The following is a 23,598-nucleotide window of genomic DNA, read 5'->3' on the forward strand; positions in this document are numbered from 1 at the left end:
AGGGAGTCGGAATTAGAATTGGATTTAGAAGAGGGTAACCCAAAATCATCTATATCTATCTCTATATATATATATAAGGGGATGGTTATATGAACTCCATCTTATAATGACTCTAAAATTACTCCACTCATAATAGTGGACTTACAAAATGAATTGAGAGCTAATTTTTTGAGATGATATACATCACATGATAGAGAACACCTCTACAAAAAATCAGCTCAATTAAATACGTTTAACATTGTCAAAAGTTGTACCAAAATTAAAAGAATATGGGCCGTTGGATAACTTCATAACATTATTAACGATTTTTAGCGAGATTGTACATCTTTAAATGAATTGATTTTTTGTGAGGATGATCTCTATTGTGTGGAGAACATCTACACAAAAAAAATTAGATTCTAATTCATTATATATAGTGGTGGAGTTTTTTTAGAGTCATTTTAAGTGGAGTTCATATAATATAGTGATTAGCATACCTCCTACCACCAAATACATATTCAAAAGGCGCGGAGTTGTTGTTGGGTATTTGGATCTCTAGGTAAGTTTTGTGTTCTTTCTTTGTTGATTAATATTGATAAAACCATACATTATCTATATTATTAGTTTTTTTCAAATGGCTGCTACCGATACAAGTAGTGTAGTGAAGAAGCAAAGGGTACTGGGTGAATTGGGTCGTACTAATACTAGTTTTTGTTATTTCAACAGCCTGCCCGAAGAAATAACTTTGGAAATTCTCTTTCGTCTCACCGCGGAGGATCTCTCGAGTTCGAAATGTGTATCCAAGCTTTGGTCCTCTTTCATCTCCCGACCCACTTTCGGGAATGCTCACTTACAACGACAACAAGAAGAACAAGGGATAATATTTACAACTGTTGCAAAACCCACTAATATCATTCCTAATTACCAGTATAATCATTTCTCCATCAGCCTATCACCGCCAATACCGCCATCATTGAATCCCCGAAAGGAGTTGAAAATTCCTTTTCACAAGCTTATTAAGAAGTGGAGCACTGAAGAACAAGTCGTTGATGAGAATGACAAGGAAAGCATCATGTGACGGTTTACTCCTCTTTCAAAACAAGTATAATCCTAAACTTCTTTACATATCCAACCCACTTCCAGGCTCTTCCTCCTACCAATGGCCCAATTTCTAATTGGGCACTGTTTCCTGACCATCATTCTACCCCTCGTACTTATCGCTGGATGACATGGTGGAAGGATTCCAATGATTTTATAAAATTATTCTGGTTCAAAAGCATCTCTTTTGGTTGACAATTGAGAAGGACGACGCAGACAACTCTTCATTATTTCCTACTCGTGGAGAATACTATTGCCTATACATGCTTGATGTCAAGACTCGCAAACCACCCGTCAGGAAACAAGTTCCACGCCACCCTAGACCTTTGCACAACCTCTTATCTGTCCTGAATGGTGGATCACTGTGCCTAACCCTTTTTCTGCTCATCAGTTGCAGATGTTTGCTTTGCATGACACTCTTACAAACGTTTGGACCCGCTCTCATTGCATCCGCCTTCAATCCTTGCGGAACCGTCCTCCTCTAACCAGCTTCTTGTCAGAAAACACATGCCTTGTCACAATAAGACTTCCTTAGGTGTGCTTTGTTTCATTGCAAATTACAAAATACTTGCTTGGAGTTTACATTATAGACTTCCTTAGGTGTGCTTTGTTTCATTGCAAAGGAGTTGTAATATGAGCAGTCGAGGGTTTTAGCTGGATGTCCTAGGCTATATCACATACACGTATATATTGAGATACCATACAGTGCGGATCCTGCTTCCGGCATAAAACTGTTGCATTCAACACATATGAGGTGCAAGTTCAGTTAAGAGTTATTAGACTACATTAGTGCGTCTTGGATTGGTATGGTTCTTACATGGATCGACTCTGTAAACTATTAGATATCACCGAAAGAGCACTACAGCAGTCTATACGTCTACGTTGAATTCACTTTTGAGCGTGAGATGATGTAAATCTCCATTCCACCACAACGATCATATTTACAAAAGATGTAAATCTACCAAGATTACTGGTTAAAACCAAAAAAAAAAATGAAAGAATCAAACTACAAAGAGCTCTCAGTAGTCAAGTCGAAAAGGCAGACAAGGAATTATACATATGAACATATACTACAACAACATCAAGACCCGTAGCTGACGGCAGAAGTGAGAGATGACTTCCAGAATAGAGCTTCTTAACCCACCAACCAGATCTTGCACTACTTTGCACGCCATCTACATAGGTTGGGAATGTAAATGTTCCCACATCCACATGAGATACTGTAGAATAATTATCTTTCTAATGGGACAAAATTTCGGATACTCGCTTCTCTGCATCACCAGGGATCTCCCTCCCTGGGACCTGGACCTTTAGAAGACTAGAATACCTGTCAAACAAGGAAATTCATTCGTGCACAAATTAGACCTGAAATGATGTAATAGAACAATGTCGTTTGCACTGTCGTGTTCTTTTTTCAATTGATAAATCAGAATTGCATTACGTACTCCGCAGCAGTAAATAAGTATTCATGCTCCGTAATAAAGGCAAGCAGGGCGTGCAAGCAGAAAGATAACCTTGATCTTTAAAAGCGACATAAATTTTATGAATAACAGTCACAAAAGCACTCAAGATGATACTGCTTGCTGCATTTGGTGATTTAATTTGCATAATTCCTTCTCACATATGGAATTGATTACCATAATACTCTTCAAAAAAATATTCACCTCAAATGGCAAGTTCAGAAGTTCATAATAGGTGCGGACATGATCTAATCGCTGTTGAACAGCTTCACCGTTAACTGATGGGATAGCTGCTAGGGCCTGCAACATGTGAAGTTCAATAATGAAGTATGAGGACAGCTGCTCAACACATAAGCACGAAAAACCTGGAAAGGCTTAACATAGTAATAGAAAAGAAGAAAGGTTTGATATGGGAATATCAAACAAATAAACAAAAAGAAGAACAGAAAGAGACATCAACTCCAGAAATAATCTCTGGTCACATTACCTATTACATAAGGGTAACCAAGAAAGCAAACACTTTTTTTCATTACCTAAAACATAGTACCAGCAAGGAGTCTACATGGGAGGACGAGAATAGAAAAGCAGGGTGGTTGTATATCAGGGAAAGAAAAATATAAACACTTCATGTGAACGTTGTTGTTGACAAGTCATGTAAATTGTTCTTGGCACTTGTTCGCAAGACATGTTATTCATATGTTACCATTCCATCAAGTCATCATTAAACAACCACTCTGAGAGTATATATCGCAGCTCAGCGATTTAGGTGTGTTGCGAAGTTTAGTTTAGTCCCACGTGGGACATTGAAAGCCTTGTACGAAAGTATACAAATTCCTATGCCTCTCCACTCATCAGCAATTGGTTTTTAGTTGGATGTCCCAGTGTTTGATAAGGTATCTAAGCAGGCTATTGTGTTTCACCCAACAGGCCTGTTTATTCCATGTCACCCAAGAATGTGTTGTTCATGTGTTAGACTCAATCCTGGGTAACTCATAATCTGAAGCAGACCACTTGACGAATGACTTTAGGCATCTTAAGCACACCTCACATGCTTTAAAAGTTTCGTGTATTACCCAAAAAGTAAGTCTACACGTATACAAACCTTTATTGATGCATTTGCGGCAATGCTACATATTCCACCAAAATATATAGTTCCGTTTTGTATCTGCAACAAAAGGTGCCATCTCCTCATCCCTCCATGTTATCTATGGAACAACAAAGAGAGAAGAAATCAGAAAATTTCATGCTTAAAGAGACCCACATCAATATATATATATACAGTCAGACTAAGTTGACACCCTGAATTGACACCCATACCAGAAAGTGTACTTCCACTATAATTTATGGCTCATTTTTGGTTGATGTGATCTCCCAACCATGGATATGAACTCCACAAAAAATATGCTCATTTAAATATGTGTAACCTTGTCAAAAGTTGTGTTTAAGTTTGCAAACTTTTTAACGGTATATATTTTTTTCAGTTTTGTAAAACACATTCGATAAGGCTAGAGGTACTGAAATGAGCTGTTTTTTGTGGACATGATCAACATGGTAGGGGTCATCTCCACCAAATATCAGCCATTAAGTCATTGTGAAAGTGCACTTTTTGGTAGGGGTGTCAATTCGGGGTGTCAATGATATTACATTGATGCAAATACGAAGTTGCCTGACACGACGAAATATCGAAAATTGAGGAAAATCACATACAATGTGTCCAATATGTATCCAACGCGGACACCTGGATACGTGTCTGACATGGATTATTTTCAGTTGTAATTTCATCAAGCTAAATCAAAAGTAAGCACCAAAAACAAATTTGTAATAAGAGTTCAGCTTTCTAAAACAAGAAAGGAGACCAACAAAGAGGAGGAATCAATTCCAGGAAAGTGCCATAACCAACAAACATACCATGGGTGATATATAAGATATGTACAATATATTACGTGTTGCATGTAAAATTTTATGTAAGAAGTCAGATCCTCTACAATTTGCACTTTTGTTGTTTGGTGAGAAACATATTAAGCGTCCTATTTAAGTTGATTAAACCTTATGTATTTTCAGGGGAGATGGGCAGATGGCCATGTGGAGATTCAGTAGATTTTCCTTTATGAACTCCTTCAAAAAAAATTGGATTCCCCATTAAAATTGGGCTATCTACAAATACCCATACAATCTAAACCGGAGGGACCATGTTTAGGCAGACAACAACGGATACCTAAATGATCTAACATACGCAAATAGTTCACGTACCTGATATTGGAAACCCTTTGATAGGAACCAGAAGTTCAGAACTGAGATTTTGTATAGTGTTGAACATGTGCTATTTGAAATTTTTGATTGGATAACTGATGCTCAGGATCCATCATTTTGGGAAATAGGGCCATTATGAACCAGATAATCCCAGTCAGTATGAGAGCCTAAAGATATAAACTCAAGGGTCCAGTTCTAGGGACTCAACTTTTTTTTACTCATTTTTGACTCATTATGAACCAGATAATCTAGTTTATTTCCTTTTATTTTTTTCTTCCAAATTTCTCTCCCTTCGTGTTTTTTCTCCTTCACCAGTTCACCCGTATCTCCTTCAATTGCAGCACTAAATATTTATGGTATAATAATAAAAAAGAAAAAACATGCTAAAAGCTTCATTGTGTTTTTTCCGTCTTTTTCTTCATTGTAAAAGAAGTTGACTGAAAATGCATAACTAAAACCATTGCATAGCAATCTTCTTCCTCTTCTCATGTATGTCTTAAGCTTTACAACTTTTTTTGCTTGACAAAAACAACACTAACAGCAACGAAATCCTTGATGCAAAGTTATACATTTTCTGTTTCTATTGTTTAATTCCAACTAAAAAAATCCAAGGTCCTTGAACTGATCATCAATGGGCGTAGGATTCATCAAAATTGTTCTACTTACAATTCAGTGTCAAGACTGTATAATTTATACACTTCAATTATTTATGGTTTTGGGTCAAGACGAATTTGGATTAAAAATATATGAATATGGGGTTTTGTACTTAGTACACAATGAAAGAAACAACACAAAGGGAGAGAGAGAGAAAGTGGAGCAAATAAAACAAAGTAAAGCCTCATGCCGTCATCACTCTTAGTTGTTTTCTTGTTAGAATCTGGACCCTTAGATTGAATCAATCTAAGGGTCATAAACTTGAGTCAAAAGTGAGTCAAAAAAAGTTTCCCTAGAACCGGACCCTAAACTCAATTCCACGAAAACGTCAAGTTATAAGAAAAAATCTCAATCCAGACATTTTAAGTTAACACAACTTTACTGGTTAAATATTCCAGGTAAAAGAAGAAAAGGTGACCCCAGCACTTAATTTTCAGGTGTACAAGGCTATTGCGGAAGTACCCAATCAAATAAAATTCTCATATTTGGTATAACATTTTTGCTGGACCAACAGGAATCGTCAAGGCTTAAGAAACTTAACTCCATGCTTTTTGGGATGGATTTATGCACTCACAGAGTCACAGCCATACTGTTTGTTGCAACTTACGAACTACAATGGTTGAATGGCTTCCCAGCAATTAAAATTGACACAACATGATATGTGACATATCATGTGACACAACTAACATGATACACTGGCAACTAAACAAGAGAACATAGTTCACTGGCAAATTATTTATAAACTCTAGGTATGTTCCACGGGAGTGCGCTGTTAAAGTCTAGTACAATTGCCCGGAGTTTTTGGAGTCGGACTCTAACCTGTGCTGTAAGTGAAATAATGAAATCATCTGACTCTTCTGCATCTTGATCTTCCACATATCCCCTACTAGTCATTTCCTGCTTATATTGAAAATACACAGTAGCTTTTGTTATTGAACATATCCCCTAATTATATAAAAAAAACAACCCCAGCACAGTATGAGAATCGTAAGTATATGCTAAAAAGTTGTAAACCTGCATATGGAAAATTGTCTCCAACTGCATCTCTACACGTAGAACCTTGAGGCAATCAATTGCCAATCTTCTATATTCTTCAGCAAAAGAAGCCAGATCCCGAATAGCTGCACTTGACATCCGTGTATGACGATGACCCTTATTTTGGTTCTCCTCTGCTTGATTTGATGATTTTAGGGATGTCTGTCCAAGCCTAAAATCATTGCATGAAAAAGTTCACTTGTAAGTGATTGTGACAAAATCTGTTTATTCATCCATGATGTTCATTCATCCAAAGATTTTGGTAAATATGATACTTCTTAGTTCTTACATTTTTTCTTTAGGACCATTTAACCGCATCTGTTAAATCCCATAGTCATGTACTCCTGTCATATGCACATTTAAGGAAGAAAAGAAAAATAAGTACAATAGAACCAGTTTCCTAACAGAGTAAAGTTCTTCAAGATAGATCTTCTATCAAGTCATAAGGTGTTTTCTGAATACAAATTTCAAGAAATGAATCAAACTCTCGGTACTACACCAGAATTAAAATGGCTCGGTGGATGGTGCAACGCCATCAAGCTTTATTTATAAAATGCAGTTTTAAGTGGAAAAGTGACAATTACAAATGGTATCTTATTAGAATCTTCATAGAAAGTGCATTTATATTTCTTTTTCTTTTCTTTTGTTTGTTTATTTGTTGTAGGTTTTTTTTTCTGTTCTTTTTTCTTTTGGAGTTTCAAGTCATTGAACTAATTTCTTTTTTCGTTTTCAAAATTCAAAATACAAATTTCAAGAAATGAATCAAACTCTCGGTACTACACCAGAATTAAAATGGCTCGGTGGATGGTGCAACGCCATCAAGCTTTATTTATAAAATGCAGTTTTAAGTGGAAAAGTGACAATTACAAATGGTATCTTATTAGAATCTTCATAGAAAGTGCATTTATATTTCTTTTTCTTTTCTTTTGTTTGTTTATTTGTTGTAGGTTTTTTTTTCTGTTCTTTTTTCTTTTGGAGTTTCAAGTCATTGAACTAATTTCTTTTTTCGTTTTCAAAATTCAAAATGCCATAAGCTCATCACCACCCACAAGTCAGATTTAGATTCCTGGAAAGCTGTGACTGCCTGTCAAATGAGACCAACGATGAGCACCAAATTCTGAAAAACAAGAAGTGTTTTTTGTCCTTCATGGGTACATAGGTATGCAGAAATTTGCCCAAGGCATAGCCTTCATGGGCATATCAGTGTGTGCTGGGGAAGTGCGATAACTATCATGAATGCCAGAAAAATGGGTCACAGCTATTGTATGTGTGACGTAACACTGACGCATGCCAGAGGCATACTAGACCCATAGAAGTTTTGCGAAATGTACTAACTGCACAGCCTTTTGCACAGAGGCACGCAACTGTCATGACTAGCGTACCAACGGCAATTGCTATTTCTTTTACGTAGACAAAAATGAAGAAAATCAACTTTATATGCCTGACGTGTGTGTTGTGTTTTACCTCGATGAAGTGCCAAAATAGCTGGTACCAACATAAAAAGTTTGACTTCTCATAAAAACCCATACCTTTCTATAGAATCTGCCACATACTCCAATGAATCGCTTAGGGATGCCAGCAAAATGAGCTTGTTATCATCACGAATTAGATTTTCCTGCACAAAAACAACAAAAAGAAAGGAAGATCACCAGCCAAACACGCTTCCAAGGTCTTTTCATCAAATTATCTTTGCAAAATGAATATTTTAAATTAGTATAAGATTATAAACTTGTCGTGCTAAAGTATAGGTATGACCGTAGTACAACTTTTAGCGACTGTCTTGTAATTCGAGTTCAAGCCATCAGTCTCTCCTACAACTACAAGTCTAGATGTCTGAGTCCAGTCCAAAACAAAATCAATAGCAATAGCACTTGGACATCAGACATGATGAGGTCAGATCTTCAAAGCAAAGATTCGCCTACTCAAATACTTTGTAGTGATGCACATTATGCATCACGAGACTAGTTTGTTAGGTTTGACTGCTTGAGTGATAAAACCCTGGGTTCAGTGAGAAATATTTTTATTGGAAAACTTTTAAGCAAATCATACCTACCAGTTTTGATCAAAACCATTTCAAATTTCTATCAAATCAGTCTACAGCTAGTATTTGGTATCCCTAAACTCAAGACCTTTATATAACCACCTGTGCTGGAAATCAAAATTCTTACAAACTTTGAAAATTTGTCAGGTAAGAAGTCATATATTCATAGGAGATAAACTTTGTAAGAGCCTTTAAGGAAGAGAGTATCAACTCATCACAATGCTGTGAGAGATGGCTTCTAATCGTTCCTCAACAGGTTGGGATTCTAGCATTGCATGTTTCATTGGTGTTTTGAGGTGGATATCCGTTCAAGATTGATCAAGATTCAATGATCTAAATTCTGGTCGAATTTCCTCAAGTTAAAAGGTTTTGAAAATTTTCATGTAATAGAATCGAGTTCTGAGATTTTCTTGGTAAAATAATCCGCTTTATTAGTTTGAAACTATTCCGAAAAAGCACAGATCTAGGTTTATAGGATAGAGAACATGACTACTATCTTGATCAACGAATTGACGTATGAGCTAGTGATCAACCAGTTTTTAAACCAGAGAGAAAGGTTCCCCACACCAAAAAGTTCTTTTGTGCCTCCTATTATTTTTTATTTATTTTTTATCAGATATCCTATCATAACAATTGTTTTTTTTTTTTTACTTTACTTGCATTTACTTTCTTTTTTTAGTTTCAAGAACTTAGTAAAACTAGGGATAGCTTCTGCGCCACTTTCACCTTGTTGATATAGTGGAAATTATTTGTTCTAAAAGAATGTTTATGGTGTAGTAAAGCAGTCATCAAGATTTTGACGCATCAGCTTTCATAAAAAAAAAAAAAACGCACCTGCTTGATTGGCCTCAAACTTAATAACAAGTCGCTCATCTCTATCTCAACTTCAACAGTTACAGCATCGGTACCATTGTTCTCCAGGATTAGCTGACCAGATGAATTTGGTAAACAGGCACTTGATGGATCCAGTCGCATCAAGCCCTCAACATCATGCCTCCCAATGAGCATATAGCTCTACTTTTCAAGGACCGCCTGAAACATCAAGAAGAAAATAAAAAAAAAAATTATTTCAGTCCAATATAAGAATTATTCCTCAGCACCATGTAGTGAGCTTTCCGACATTTTCTTTGGCATAATTGATCTCGCCACCATAGAGATCATCATGAATAAAATCAGCTCATTTGGATATTTCTGATCTTGCAAAATGTTGTTTTTAACTTTTGAAATATTCTAGCCATTCAAAATTGTTCAATTTTAAAATGTGTATTTAAAAACAGGCTTGCCCACACATTTTAAAATTGTTCAACTTTGGATCCTCTTTTAACAAGGTTATAAACATCCAAATGAACTGAATTTTTGTCAGGATGATCTCTTCGGTGGGGAGATCATATATACCAAAATCCACCACTTAAGTCTTCTTCTTTTTCAGGATAGATCGATCCACGTCTATATTTATATATACTTATATTTATGAATCACTTGGACATCAACATAAATGTAAACAAGTAAATACGCTAAAAAGAGTTTACATAGAAATACGAATTGTGTAAATTGGTATCAAATATTAGAAGAAAAGGAAGTAGAACTAAAAAGGCAAGTGAAATATTGCAATCCACAACAGATTTCAACTGTCAAAAAGAAAGAGAACAAAGGAACACCCATACCTCCATGTATGAAGTTCGACATCTTTCATACGTCCGCTCAAGGAATGTCTGTACATACTTCACAAGGACACCAGCATATTTAGGCATTGCATGCGCCCAACCAAGCCCCTACTTTCAATCATCACGTATCAGATTGGTTATTCAAAAGAAAATCTTCATCACGTAAGTCTGTACATCTGTAGTGAAATCGATAAACAATTTATAGGAGAAACGGGTATACCTCTTTCGATAAGAAATCAATAGCCAGAAGGCCTTGTAAGACAGGGCATCCCTTCTCAATCAATGGGCTGTAAGTAGAAGCACCATGTGCCTGTGGTCGAAATGCAGCAGGACCTATTGGATTAACCTTTGAGAGTTAGGATTAAAATACAAAACTTATAACTGATTACTTGAGACAATGAAGAAACAGAAAACTGAAAAGCAAAAGACGCATTAATTGCAGAGATGCAGAGGCAATTGCCCTATTGATGTAGCATGATGTGACACTAATGTCAGCATCAGCACAAAGTGTCAGCCTGACCATGATGGCAGAACCATATTCCTATGTCCTCTATTTTGATTTCCTATTCTATTTAGGAGTAGATTTAAGTATTTAAAGGCACATTAGTCTTCATTGTAAGTTGTTTTTTATTGAATATTAATTCTACGAGAATTGTTCTTCTTATTGATGGTTTAAACCCTAGATTTAGGCATTTGTTTCATTAAAAATTACTTGGTATTTATTATCGTTGTTCGCTTCCTGCGACCACCTATTCATTAACTGTTCCCTCTTACTAAAATCTCTAAAGGTTGAAATTCAGTAAATAACTATACTAAATAGGCAAAGCCTCAAAAAAGGTTTCTACATGAAAAATTAATGTTGTGGTGATCTAACTAGGTTAACAGGAAATGCAATTGTAAATTTGTTGATACAGGAAAAACCATCATTCTTTTATATCTAACAGTTGTATTTTTTCATGCCACAATTTCAGAAATAGTCACCTAAATGAACGTTCATTTTATAATATTTAGCCAAATAATGAACTAGATTCTGTAAAAGAACTTGCTTGAGATAGCCTGCTGAACGCCCTTCCGGTAATCTATAAACATCATAGGTAAGAAGTGATCCTTAAGAAAATTTTCCACAAAAGCAAACAACCCATCATTCCTGCAAAAACATTAGAATTCAGAATGCAAATGGTTTTAAATTTTAAACTAAAATCAACACATCAGATATAGTTTGTTAAAATCATCAAATGTGGTAAGCAAAAAACAACTTGAGTTTCAGATGTCTGGTGATCCACGCAAAGAGACATGCTACATTGCACATGGATGCACATAACAAAAAATAGATTGCAAAAGGCATAGAGCTTACCCAAGATGAGAATGCAACCTTATCAGTAAACTGCAAAAGTTTCACCAGATCAGAGATCAGAAAAGCAAACCCAAAAATATAAAAAGTTAGTCCCTTTAGTCACGGTTCAATTGGGTTTATGCATGGCTCACCCCAACATTTTCAGCCTAAAACTGTTGCAAGGCAAAACTGATCGTATACAACCAAGTAAAGTGAAAGATATTTTTAAATCCATGATGCAAATAAACCATTAAGTCACTGGACCTTCAAATGGCATAGCCATAGGATGTATCAATTCAACAATACAAACTCGTGAATATTTTGTTCACTATTAATTATTTTGTTGGAGATGGGAATATATATGTTATATTTATATGACCATCTCGTTTTATATCTCAGTGTACATCTCGGAACTGATTGACGAACCTAAAAAGGGAACAAAAGGCTGATTTTTCGTAAATATGATCTCTACACCATAAAGATAATCCTCACAAATGATCATATATTTATTAAGTTGTTAAAAAGGCGGCAACCCTAATCTTCAAATGAACTAAATTATTGTGAGGATTAACATCACAAAAAATCAGCATTAATCCCTTGTGTAGGTTCGCAGCCTGTTATCAGATGATTATACACAAAGATGCCCATGTATCCATTCCAAAGAAATATACATGCTACTAAAAAAAACCTGGAGCACAGGTCGATATATACATGCTGCTAGATATATTCCTTGCTCAGGAAGGACGGCTGCAGTTCCATAACGACGTTTGGGCCCCTCCTACTCCATCCTTGGGGAATAAGATCAACTCCTATAACAAAGAATAGATGGTTAATAAGTAATAGCAGTGACCACTTCTGATGCAAAATAAGCTAACATGGACACTTCATATACTCAAAAAAATCCGTGCCGTGCATAATCTATTTGCATAGTTACAACTCCATGATATGCCACTTTCATTGTTCATTATCTGTAACGAGATGCTTTATAAGGTCTTGAGACCAAGAATTAGTTGTGTAACTAATGAATAGTGATAGTTTTATTTTTTGTTAATTGTGTCCCTGTGTCCTACTTTATAATGGTCACCGTGTCAGACACCGACGTGCATATCCGTGTTAATGTGACTTGGAAAATAAAAAAGAGAATTAAGACAACGTAAGGTCAAAATTCTAAGATCAAATTTGCACAAATTGCAACTGATGCAATCTAATGCTTCTACCCTTAATTTTATCCTCGAATTAATTGCTATTTTTACTGTTTCTTTAAAAAAAAATATTAGTATTTTAGGGTATTTAAGTTGTTTCTAATTTTGGGGTAACTTTTGTTACAAATTCATGTTTCTAAGTAGTTAAAACTACTCTTAGAGTTTCTCTTTTTTCAAGTTGTCTAAGATTATAAATAAACATGTAAACCTTTGACTAAATTAGAGTCGGTGATAATGAAGTTGCATGTATGTGTTTGGGAGAAAGGTTTTCTCTACTTGTAGTGTTTGTGAACAAGGTTCTCGAACCCAAAAAATAGGTTTTGAAATTTCGCTTGGAAATTATATCTTTGTGCATTTGTGTGCATCAGGCATATCAAGTTTATCTTCAGGCACAGTCCCTAGGTAAAATAACTCACAGCAATGACTAATGAAACCGATGTTTCCAAATGAACACAAAATAGCATTCAAAAATATAGTTAAGTCCAACTGTCCAAGACAATTAATATAAATATAACTTTGTTTCCAGATGAGTACAAAATATGTTTAAGTCTCAAAACGATTAATATAAAAAATAAATTAAAATAAATAAACATAAACATAAACATAAAACAAAATAAATAAAATAAAAAAACCATAAAAGATGGATGTAGTACTAAGGATAGCAAGTGGATCAACTGTTCTCCTATAACTACCTGTATGCTACCTTGGTTGGGGATGGAAATCATCACATCAGTAAAGCAGAAAGCAAAAGTAAGTCCATCATCTGAGCCATCTCTGCTACTCAACAAATATTGTACGAAATATTTTAGTAACAACTTTAGGCACAAGAGTCTACTTGTAAATATTACTTGTATAAAATAATGGTGCACAAAGTAGTAGACATGTTACATAAATTTGCATACCTATACACACGGACATATAGGCGAGCTAACAAGAAAAATTCAATAGTAAATATAAAAATAAAATAATAATTGGATGAATAGTACATTTTGTAGATGACAACAAACATCAATGTAAAGATATGTATACCCAAACACGGACGCGATTGGATGTTTGATTTTGTTATACAACCCTTTAATATTAGCGGTGACAGTGTTGGGGTCTGGGGCTTTACATTGAAGTTAAATTCTATTTTCTTGATGGTCAAATACCATCAAGAAAGGGTAAGGGAGACATAAGCCAAAGTTGAAACACAGACAATCTAACGTAATTTTCAAAATTTGTTAAGAAAACGGCAATCATACAAGGAACTTGTTTGGTATGGAATATGCAAGCCACGCCGGAATTTGGCGCGAAAACTTTAACATCCTTCTTATCTCCATCTCCATTAACCTTTGCTGATGCAGTATAGCCATCTGGGGTAGCTCCATCAAGTGTTTCGACAACATTATCTTCATCATGACCATCATATGAAGAACTGACAACATAAAATATCAAATTTTAATCAATGACAGTACTGGTATGGAAAACATCAAAAATTAAGCCGGAGATAATTCAAAACAAGCCATCTAGAAAAGCTGCTAAAATGTATGGAGACATATACATATACGTGAGCTTTCTGAAACTTTAACCGATAGTAATCGCGCTAAAAGTACAATATAAATAAATGTGCATAAGCCCACTGAAAAGTATGACCAAAATTGCAGTCAACAAATTTGCATTTTGAGACATACTATGCCAATAATATTTTATTTCAAAAAGCAACTCAATTAGTAAGACCTTAATAATACTTCCATAGGAAAGAACAGAAAGCTGTTAATAACCTTGCCAATAATATTTAATTAGAATATGCAACTCGACTAGTCAGACCTATGAGAGTTACTTCCACACGAGAAGAGCAAGGTTTTGTTAACCTTGGGCAGCGCATTCTGGAAGCATTTATATGACTAGTACGTTAAGCATACCGTGCTAGCACAAAGACGGCAAAAAAAGAAACCCAGAAATTCAGTCAGCTTAGAACCTTTAAATTTAACCCTAAAGGATTGTTTTTGTAAGGTGAATCGAGAAACATGAGAAAGAGATGTAGAGCATTGAAAAGTTCGCATAATTTTGCTCACAGCATTAATAACCTTCTTCAGAATTACAAACTGAAGCACATAAAATGAGAGGATTCTATAAAGTTATATGGTTTAACAAAATAGAGCGGTCTTGTGACTCGAGGCCAAGATTTTATCCTGCCTCTGTATAAGTAGTGGCCAGCATTCAAGCTTGTACCTGGGTTACTGTACTGTAATTAAGACTACCGACTTTTAGGTCGATTTTCAGGGAAAACTAAATTGCCACTTATTTAGGCCGTTTTTTGAACAAATATTATTTATCTCTGATTGAAAATAACGGATATAACATACGTTTGCAAAATTCTGCTTACTATAAAATCCTAAACATGTGTATGGGAGAGAAATTAACAATCTCCAAAGATTTTTTATAATGATAAATATCCTTAATAATTTCTTGAACAAATTGTAGAAGTTCATGTTGAACACACGGGATGCCAAAGAATAATTCCGGAAGGCACCTGGCATCGCTAGTCAAATCACAAGACCTTAGTGAACATTAACATAGACCTTTTCCACGAGAGAAGATTCGGAGAGTAATGAGCCAAAGTTTTAGTTGTTTCCCTTTTTTCTATCTTGAATTAATATCTCCAGGTAATAGCCTCACCCAGAGCTTCATAAAACATGATTACAAAGATTGGTGGCGCATTGGCACTCTCCAGGAGATAGAATTTTGAGAGCCCAATGACTTTCTACTGAAAACAAACGTTGATCCATTTATAAGCTACAAGCGGGTACCAGTAACAAAGAAAGAACCAAGAGGGTACTATGTACTCAACAATGGAAAGGAAGTGATAAAATTGATGAAGGGGATCAAATATATGTAACACTATTTGTAAACAAGAGAGAACGGAATGCAAAGGCTAAGAAAATTGACCAGACGTACCCCCCATCAATAGAGCCTGGTCTATAAAAACCATCTCCAAGCCCTAGAGCACCAAATTGATTGTCACCTTTCAGTAATCTCGTTCACCGAGACAAAGTCTGTGACTGGTTCATTGAAAGAGAAACTGCTATGATTGTCGGCACTTCATCGTCCCTTTCATCCATGCTCGTCGTGGTTGAGCTGCAGTAGATGATTACCTCAAAATATCAAAAGTTAGTGATGTAGGAAATACGAATAATACAGAAAACCATACAACTTATCAAGTCAGTCATACAACTTGTTAGGATAAAGAGAAACTCTATATCTAATACTATAACTGTCTCAAACATTTACAAAACTCTCCGCCTCTCAAAAACCCAACTTCCCCTCATCACTCTCCCAGTACAACATACCCATACACATTCTTTCCCTACAAAGGAACCACACCACTGTCAAGATCCGCCTCTACTTTCCATGTCTCATTCTTCTCACGCATATCTTCTCATCACTGTTTATTTTGTTTTGCAATACATCTCATGTCAGTCACCCACAAAAGCAAGATGAGATTTTTCACCTATTTAGGGACAAAGGTCTTCCAGCAACTTGATAAGGTGGGCTGGGCAGGATATAAGATTCATAGGCAGTGAACTGATCTAAAGACTGAACTTAAAGGTTTGATAGTCAGACTTAAAAAAAGAGGATCACTCCATTAAATTGAATTCAGGCTGGAGTACATTCTTAGGAAAAACATTAGAGATTTTTACATTTACTAGTCTTTACACACCTCACACACATTTCATACATTCACGTTTGTTTTCCTAACTACTATTAATATCAATATATAGATTTATAACAAATGTTTAAAATGCAATTACCTATATTCGCCTCTATTGTAAAGGTGACTGCGAATCCTCTAAAACTTTATAAAAGAGAATTCCACGCAATTTTTCCAGTTCAGAACGAACATCTTGCAAAGCACCAACCTGGTCACAGTAATAATATGAATGCGATGTCACAAAAAGTAAAAACATAACAAATTCTTTGCATCTGTGTGTGTGTGTGTGAAGATAAGTAGCAACTTAGACGACGGTCCACATTTTAATTGATCCCTCCACTGATCCCGTTTTTTAGTACTACAATGACAATAGGATATTTTATTTTGTTTATTTTATTGGTGAAATTCACTTTGTAATAATAATATAAGAATGGTAATAGGTATTACAATGTTCAAGTAGCAAGGAGCTACTTGACCTCACTCAAACTCCCCCAAATCCTCAAATTACAAAGGTGGCTCATCTCACTAGCCCATCCCATTTGCATATAAACTCAACAAATTCTAAACCCCTAAACAATGAATTAGCAAGTGCCCAATCAAAGAGCAACTCCTTGAACTTCCCTACCAACTTATGCAGCTCCTTTTCTTTGTTCAAAAGGTCCCACGTGTCTTTACTTCAATAGTGTCCACATAATAACATTTGGTAATACTTAAACTTATGTGTTCTATAATTCCCAACATACCACGACTCTAAAAGTTCCATCATTCACCATTTTATCATTATTTTCCACATAAATGCGTCCACGACACCAAAGGTCAAACTATACCCCGAAACCGAAGCAAACAAAATAAATAAATATATGAATTGATCCAGGTCAAACTATACCCCGGAACCAAAGCAAACAAAAAAAATAAATATATGAATTGATCCGGAACAAGGACATAAACTAAGATTACTTGTTATGGGGCACTCCTAAATTAGTGAGGTATTGAACTAAGCATATAAAAGTAATCTTGCTGTCACTTGAAGTGGCGAGAGTTGTTCTTTGAAAAGGAGAAAGACAAAGATGGTATCAACTTTCAAGAGTTCATCACACCTTAAAATTGAGCAGCCTCTAAAGACCTTTGAACAGTACACTATCTTATGCACATCAACCTTAACATTCTGAAGTAAGTATCCAAACTCAAACATCTCGTAATTTAACGCACAATCACTATACCTACAGCTTCCTCTGGCTATCAACCACCGCATGAGGATCAAACAACTCTACCAACTGTTACTCAAGCACAACTACCATTGCCTTCAACTTTAGCTAGACAGAAACTTTCACAAATTGTACGAGGTAAGCAAGGTTGGACCACATGACAGATCATTTGAATCAATGATATTTTCGATTTGTGCGAAACCAACCTCAGGCCAGCTCAAATCTTTTCTTTCATTCTATTGACACAGTGATATTTTCGTTTACCAGAATCACTTTTCACCTCATACACAAAGCTTAAAATTCATCACAATATCAAGCAACTAAGCATAATTGGATAAACAGCCTTCGTTTGAGGCACACTAAAATGTGCGGCCCACCTAAAAGGCGATGAGAGATTAGGGCAAAAATAAACAATACATAGTTATTGTGATCCAGTTAAGAGCCGCATCAACATTCATTCAGTAAGCTTGCATCCAATGCAGTTGGGACACAACCCAAATTTTCAGATTCTTGGTCAAAAAACAACCAAACACTAATATTAGGCTAAAGATGGGCAGAGCAAATACAAACCTTTGCAATACCCTCAATTTGATCCAGAAGTGAAATTATGTGGCGTAGTGTAACCAAACGGTACCATAATTGATGCAATTGCTTATTACGAGCACCAAGAAGCTTCTTGGCTCCTGCCAAATCCACCTTTAGAGCATTTGCAATGCAGGGGGTTTCAAGGGGTTTGTGACTATAGTCACCAGTTTTGGGGAAAAACTGCTCTGCAATGCAGAGGTGAATACCTGGTGACTATAGTGCCCAGTTGATTTCAAGGCGAAACTTATCACCGAGATAGTGGCTGACTTGTTAACTTCCGACGGGATGTTGAATTCGTCTGGTGAGTGTTGTAATCCAGACAGAATCCAACATCCCGTCCGGAGTCCTAACGGCTAGTTTACCAATGGTCAGAAAGTCAGAACGGTCAAAATAAAAAAATTTGTATATATACAACATTTGTTTCATTTCAACTCACACTTCCAACAATCATATTTCATATTTCTTCTTCTTTAAAATCAGTTCTTCAAAAAAACAAAATATCAAATGGCATCAACTCAAGCATCTCAAGCAAGTGGTAGCACTCAAGCAAAAGCAAAAACTCACTTTAGCAAGTTCTATGTCTTGCTTGGATAAAAATTAGTGAAGACTTCATTGTTGGTGCTTTCCAAAATGCAAAAGGATTTTTGAATCGTGTAACAAACGAGTTCAATCAAACACGTGGGTCGGAAAGGTCTTCCGATTCAATTAGCAGTAGATGGAAATATATTTCAAAAATGATGAACAAGTTTGTTCCAATTGTGAATGCTGTGGAGGCTCGACATGCAAGTGGTACAACAATACAAAGCCGGGTAATTACAACGTTGTCAATTTGGAATTTATTGATTATCTTAGTCTTAGTCTAATTATCTTAGTGTATTTATTATTTCCATTTTAGTCTTAGTCTAATTATTATTTTAGTTTAATTATCTTAGTCTTAGTGATTATTTTAGTCTAATTACCACTATTTTATTTTTTAGTTGTCCGAGGCAAGGATGACGTACCAACTACAAGAAAAAACGGCTTTTTCACTTGATCATTGTTACGTTATACTCAAGGATAATCCAAAGTGGAGTAACGTTTTTGAGGCAAGGTCAAGCCGCCCCACAAAGGGAAAAAGTCGCAAAAATGATGGTGAAGATTCAACTTCTAATTCACCAAGTGTTGGTGGAGTTGAATTTGAGGGTTCTCAAGAAATAGAGTGTCCTCAAGAAATGAAGCGTCCTCTTGGATCGAAGAAAGCCAAGTCCAAGAGGAACCAAGAAAAATCAGTTGGTATGTTGGAATGTTACTTTACACGTTTAGAGGATACATTTTCACAGGATGCAAATGAAACACAAAAATGCTTTGAACTTAGGGAAAAAGAACTTGCATATGGTCAAAGAACTGTGATGGCAAGAGAAAAAAAAAATCGGATTCAAATGGAAAAAAATCAAGTTCAATTGGAAAAAAATCGGCTTCAAAAGATGCAATATGAAGCTAAGATTTTAGCGACCGATACAAGTGTCCTCCATCCCGATACCGCTTTTTTAATCGAGCAACAACAAGCTGAAATACGTGTCGTGCTGAATGGGCAAGGGCTAAAGGTGGTTCTAGCTCTAACTAAGCTTATGTAATATCTAGTATTTTATTTTAATTAAAGCACTATATATTTTAATTAATGCACTATGTATTTTAATTTCATTGTATTTTTAATTAATGAACTATGTATTTTTATCTCACTGTTTTTTTTTTAATTAGTGCACTATGTATGTTCTTTCCAATATAATTATTTTCATAGAAATACAATTACCAATAAAATTAAAATACATTATAATATAGTTCATTAAAACACAACTCATTAAACACATAAGAACTTATTGGAATTACATAGAAAATACATTAGGAAATACATATGAAATACATTGGAAATATGTCGGAACTTAATAGTTCACGTTAGGAAATACATAGGAAATACATTGAAAATACATAAGAAATATGTCGGAACTTAATAGTTCACGTTAGGAAATACATAGGAAATACTTATGAACTTAATAGTTCACGTTAGGAAATACATAGGAAATACACTTTCATTTCCATTTTAATTTTTGCCTCCTTCTCCCTCATCTGGATCCGACCAATTTGGATCATAAATTGGTACCGGATCTGCTGTTTCTTCAATGCCAGTCCAATTAAAAACATGTTCAACTAAGTCCTTTTGAAGATTAGTATGTGTAGCTTCATTTCTGATCTTATTTCTTGTTTCAATCATCTGATAGACAAAATGAAAACCATCATCTTCCTGAAAGAGCGCAGGTATTGTTTCTTTCCTCTTACCTTTCCAATTCCAAATTCCACTTTCACGTTCATTCTCAACAATCATATTATGCATTATAATTAATGCATGCCTTCATTATGTCTCCAAGAACAACAACACTATGACAACGCGTAGAAGCCTTAACAATATGTCATCGTGCCTGCAAAACTCCAAACGTCCTTTCAACATCCTTTATTGCAGCTTCTTGACGTTGAGTAAAGATCTTTTCATGCTTATTTATTAGATAACGAATGGCTTGAACAAATGTGCCCCATTTTGGGTAAATACCATCAGCAAGATAATATCCTACATTGTAGTCATTACCATTCACATTAAATGCAACAGCAGGAGCCTCACCTTGCTCTAATCATTCAAAAACATGAGAACGATGAAGTACGTTAATGTCATTATGCGAACCTGGTAAGCCGAATAAGCAATGCCAGATCCAACAGTGTCTGTCTGCAACGGCTTCAAGTATCAAAGTTGGTTCCTTCTTGTACCCTACATGTGCTTCAGCCCATCCACTTGGACAATTCTTTCACACCCAGTGCATACAGTCGATTGATCCAAGCATTCCTGGAAAACCCCTTGCCACATTTTCAGCTAATATCCTAGCAGTGTCTACCTCAGTTGGTCGTCTCCAGTACTCTTCCTCAAACGCCGTGATTATTGCCTTGCACCAACGCTTCATAGATACATTTGCTGTGGAATCTCCAATTTGTAAATACTCATTCGTTAAATCAGAAGAACAACCAGTTGCTAATTGTGCAACTACAGCTAGTCCTTTCTGTAACCCATAAATTGCTTGCCGACCCAATCCATCCACCTTGTCTTTAAAGTAATCGTCAAATGATGCAACAGTTTGCAACATATACATAAAAAGCTCTCTTGTCATCATGTACCTTCGTCTAAACTTATGAGGAGGCCACCTACAAGGTGTTGTGAAGTAATCCCTCATTATCTTATTTTGTTTACTGAAGTCACCACCATCTCTAAACATGTAATCTCTGCCCTTCATAGATCCACCACGTTTGTCTGTATCCACATCTTCAATTTCAATGGCTGCTTGAGTCATTAATGCCCTAGCAGTGGATAATAACTACAACCTCCTCCTCCTCCTTCGCCTCATCATATCATTATGCTCATCTCTTACTCTTTCCATGTAGTCATCTTCAGTAGAAGTACCAGAAGACGACCCGGTAAGACCAGAAGACGAACTATTACTACTAGATCCTCCCCATAACCTTTGGTTATATGCATTTCTTTATTCTCTAAACATTTTTTCTATTTTTAGCTTGGTTGTGGGGAAGAAGATGGTTGTTTGTTTGTTTGATCTAAAAGAAAAAAGAGTAAAACGAAATATGAAAGATAAGGTCACATGTGATACTTCAATTTTGGTCCACTTACCAATTGACAACACATTTTATCAGATTTTTGTTCACTCTCCAAGTGACAACACATTGTATATAAATGTACCCTCAATAATTCCAATGGGCCACCATCCCCATCCATAATTCCATTGTTTGGAATAGTAAAAGATGCAGTGAGAAGGACCTATGAACCAGACGGGATGTTACATTCCGTCTCGGTATCGTCATACACTATTCCTGTTAGAACCAAACCACCAGCAAAAATGAGTGATATTCCATCAAAATTTTCTGTTTCAACCAAGACATACGAAATGAGTTAAATGCGAGGTCTAGCCTAACCTACGAACTTTTGGAATGAGTGAAATGAGTGAAATGCGTGAAACGAGTGAAATGAGTGAAACGAATGTGAAATTTTTGGAAACATACGAACTTATACTTTAGAAACATACGAACTTATAAATTTTTAATTTTTTTTGCCATAACCTCATTTGTTTTATTGACATATTCATATCCAAAACCTGCTAATATACTTTGAAAATAATAAATAAGACAAACAACAATCATGAACAACACCCAAGTCTAACACAGAAACTCGGTAAAAAAACTAACTTATAATTTCTGGAAAAATTTGGGCATAACCTCCTTTGTTTAATGACATATTCATATCCAAAACTCATCAAAGAAAAACCTGCTAATAAAAAAGTCGTTACAAACAACAATCCCAAACGCTATAAAACAAGTAATGGCGCACAGTTATTACAAACTACAAAAAAAATATCTACTGAGACCTCCTCCCCCTACGAGAAGGCTCGGTCGAAGAGCTCTCCCCCCTACGTCGTTGTCGCCTCTCTGGTTGAGGTTGAGCTTGAGGTGTGGCATTTCCAGCATTCTCCAACTCTTGCACACGTCTCTGAAGTTGCAAAGTGAGATTTCGCTCTTCTTGTAAGTACTCAAAACTGCAACGAGAGGACTCCATGAAGGACGCACGCATGGCATAACTGAGAGAGATATAGTTAAGGAGCTCCGACCTTACTTCATCCTGTTTAACAAAACAAATGCATGTTAGGGGTTATAGTGAATAATAATAATAACAAATCATGAATAATTTCAAATCATACTAACCTCGGCTAACTGCTCAAACTGTACTGACAAATCTGCTACCAATGCGGCATCTATTGGTGGAATAGGTTTGCTCATATCTTGCCCCTGAGAAGTAATCATGCTCCAGTGCCAAAGGTCATCCTCATCAAATATCTGTGGAGTTCTTTGCGGCATCTGAATATCATGAAACACCCTGGGCTGTGACTGTGGCAACTCCACTCCTTCTGGGAAATGAATGTCGGGCCTCAATGCTTAAGAAGTAACCCCTTCAAAATTGGTGCCCCGGTATACCACACCTAGCAAGAGACCTCGACCAACCCTCTTCCAATACAAGTCATAGTCTCCCGTAAAAATGAAAGATGATGCGTCTGGCCAATCATTTGCTCTATAGTGTGAAAGAGCAGCAGGAAGAATATCAAAGGCTGTCATATCTATGGGTGATGGGTAAGGTATAACAACCTCTCCGTATACTTGTCGCCAACATCTGTCCCCAAGGTACCATGCAGTGACTGACCCTATAAGTATCATTCGCCGCTGAGAAATAAATCTTGCTCTATGACACATATAGGATAGTCTACGGTACTCAGTGTTCTCTGGAACATCTGGAATATCCGCATAAGGGGTCTGAAAGATG

General features: G+C 36.0%; 1 long non-coding RNA gene and 1 pseudogene across 2 annotated transcripts; one reads left to right on the plus strand and one right to left on the minus strand.

The window, feature by feature from the left end:
* The first annotated feature begins 453 nt into the window (after positions 1-453).
* On the plus strand, positions 454-2,406 carry LOC147495492 (uncharacterized). The gene is made up of 2 exons (XR_015197527.1): positions 454-538; positions 706-2,406. It is a non-coding gene; the product is annotated as an uncharacterized LOC147495492 (long non-coding RNA).
* On the minus strand, positions 1,984-18,558 carry LOC147495493 (exocyst complex component SEC8-like; annotated as a pseudogene). Its single transcript, XR_015197526.1, has 17 exons — positions 18,186-18,558; positions 16,511-16,618; positions 15,657-15,836; positions 13,961-14,133; positions 13,409-13,490; positions 12,226-12,323; positions 11,536-11,565; positions 11,163-11,328; positions 10,402-10,514; positions 10,182-10,289; positions 9,352-9,549; positions 8,006-8,091; positions 6,456-6,648; positions 6,261-6,338; positions 3,640-3,742; positions 2,742-2,837; positions 1,984-2,404 (listed from the first exon to the last, which is right to left on the minus strand). The product of XR_015197526.1 is annotated as an exocyst complex component SEC8-like (transcript).
* Between the last annotated feature and the right edge of the window lie 5,040 nt (positions 18,559-23,598).

The sequence above is a fragment of the Coptis chinensis genome, chromosome 6, assembly GCF_015680905.1.
Source record: "Coptis chinensis isolate HL-2020 chromosome 6, ASM1568090v1, whole genome shotgun sequence".
Lineage (NCBI taxonomy): Eukaryota > Viridiplantae > Streptophyta > Magnoliopsida > Ranunculales > Ranunculaceae > Coptis > Coptis chinensis.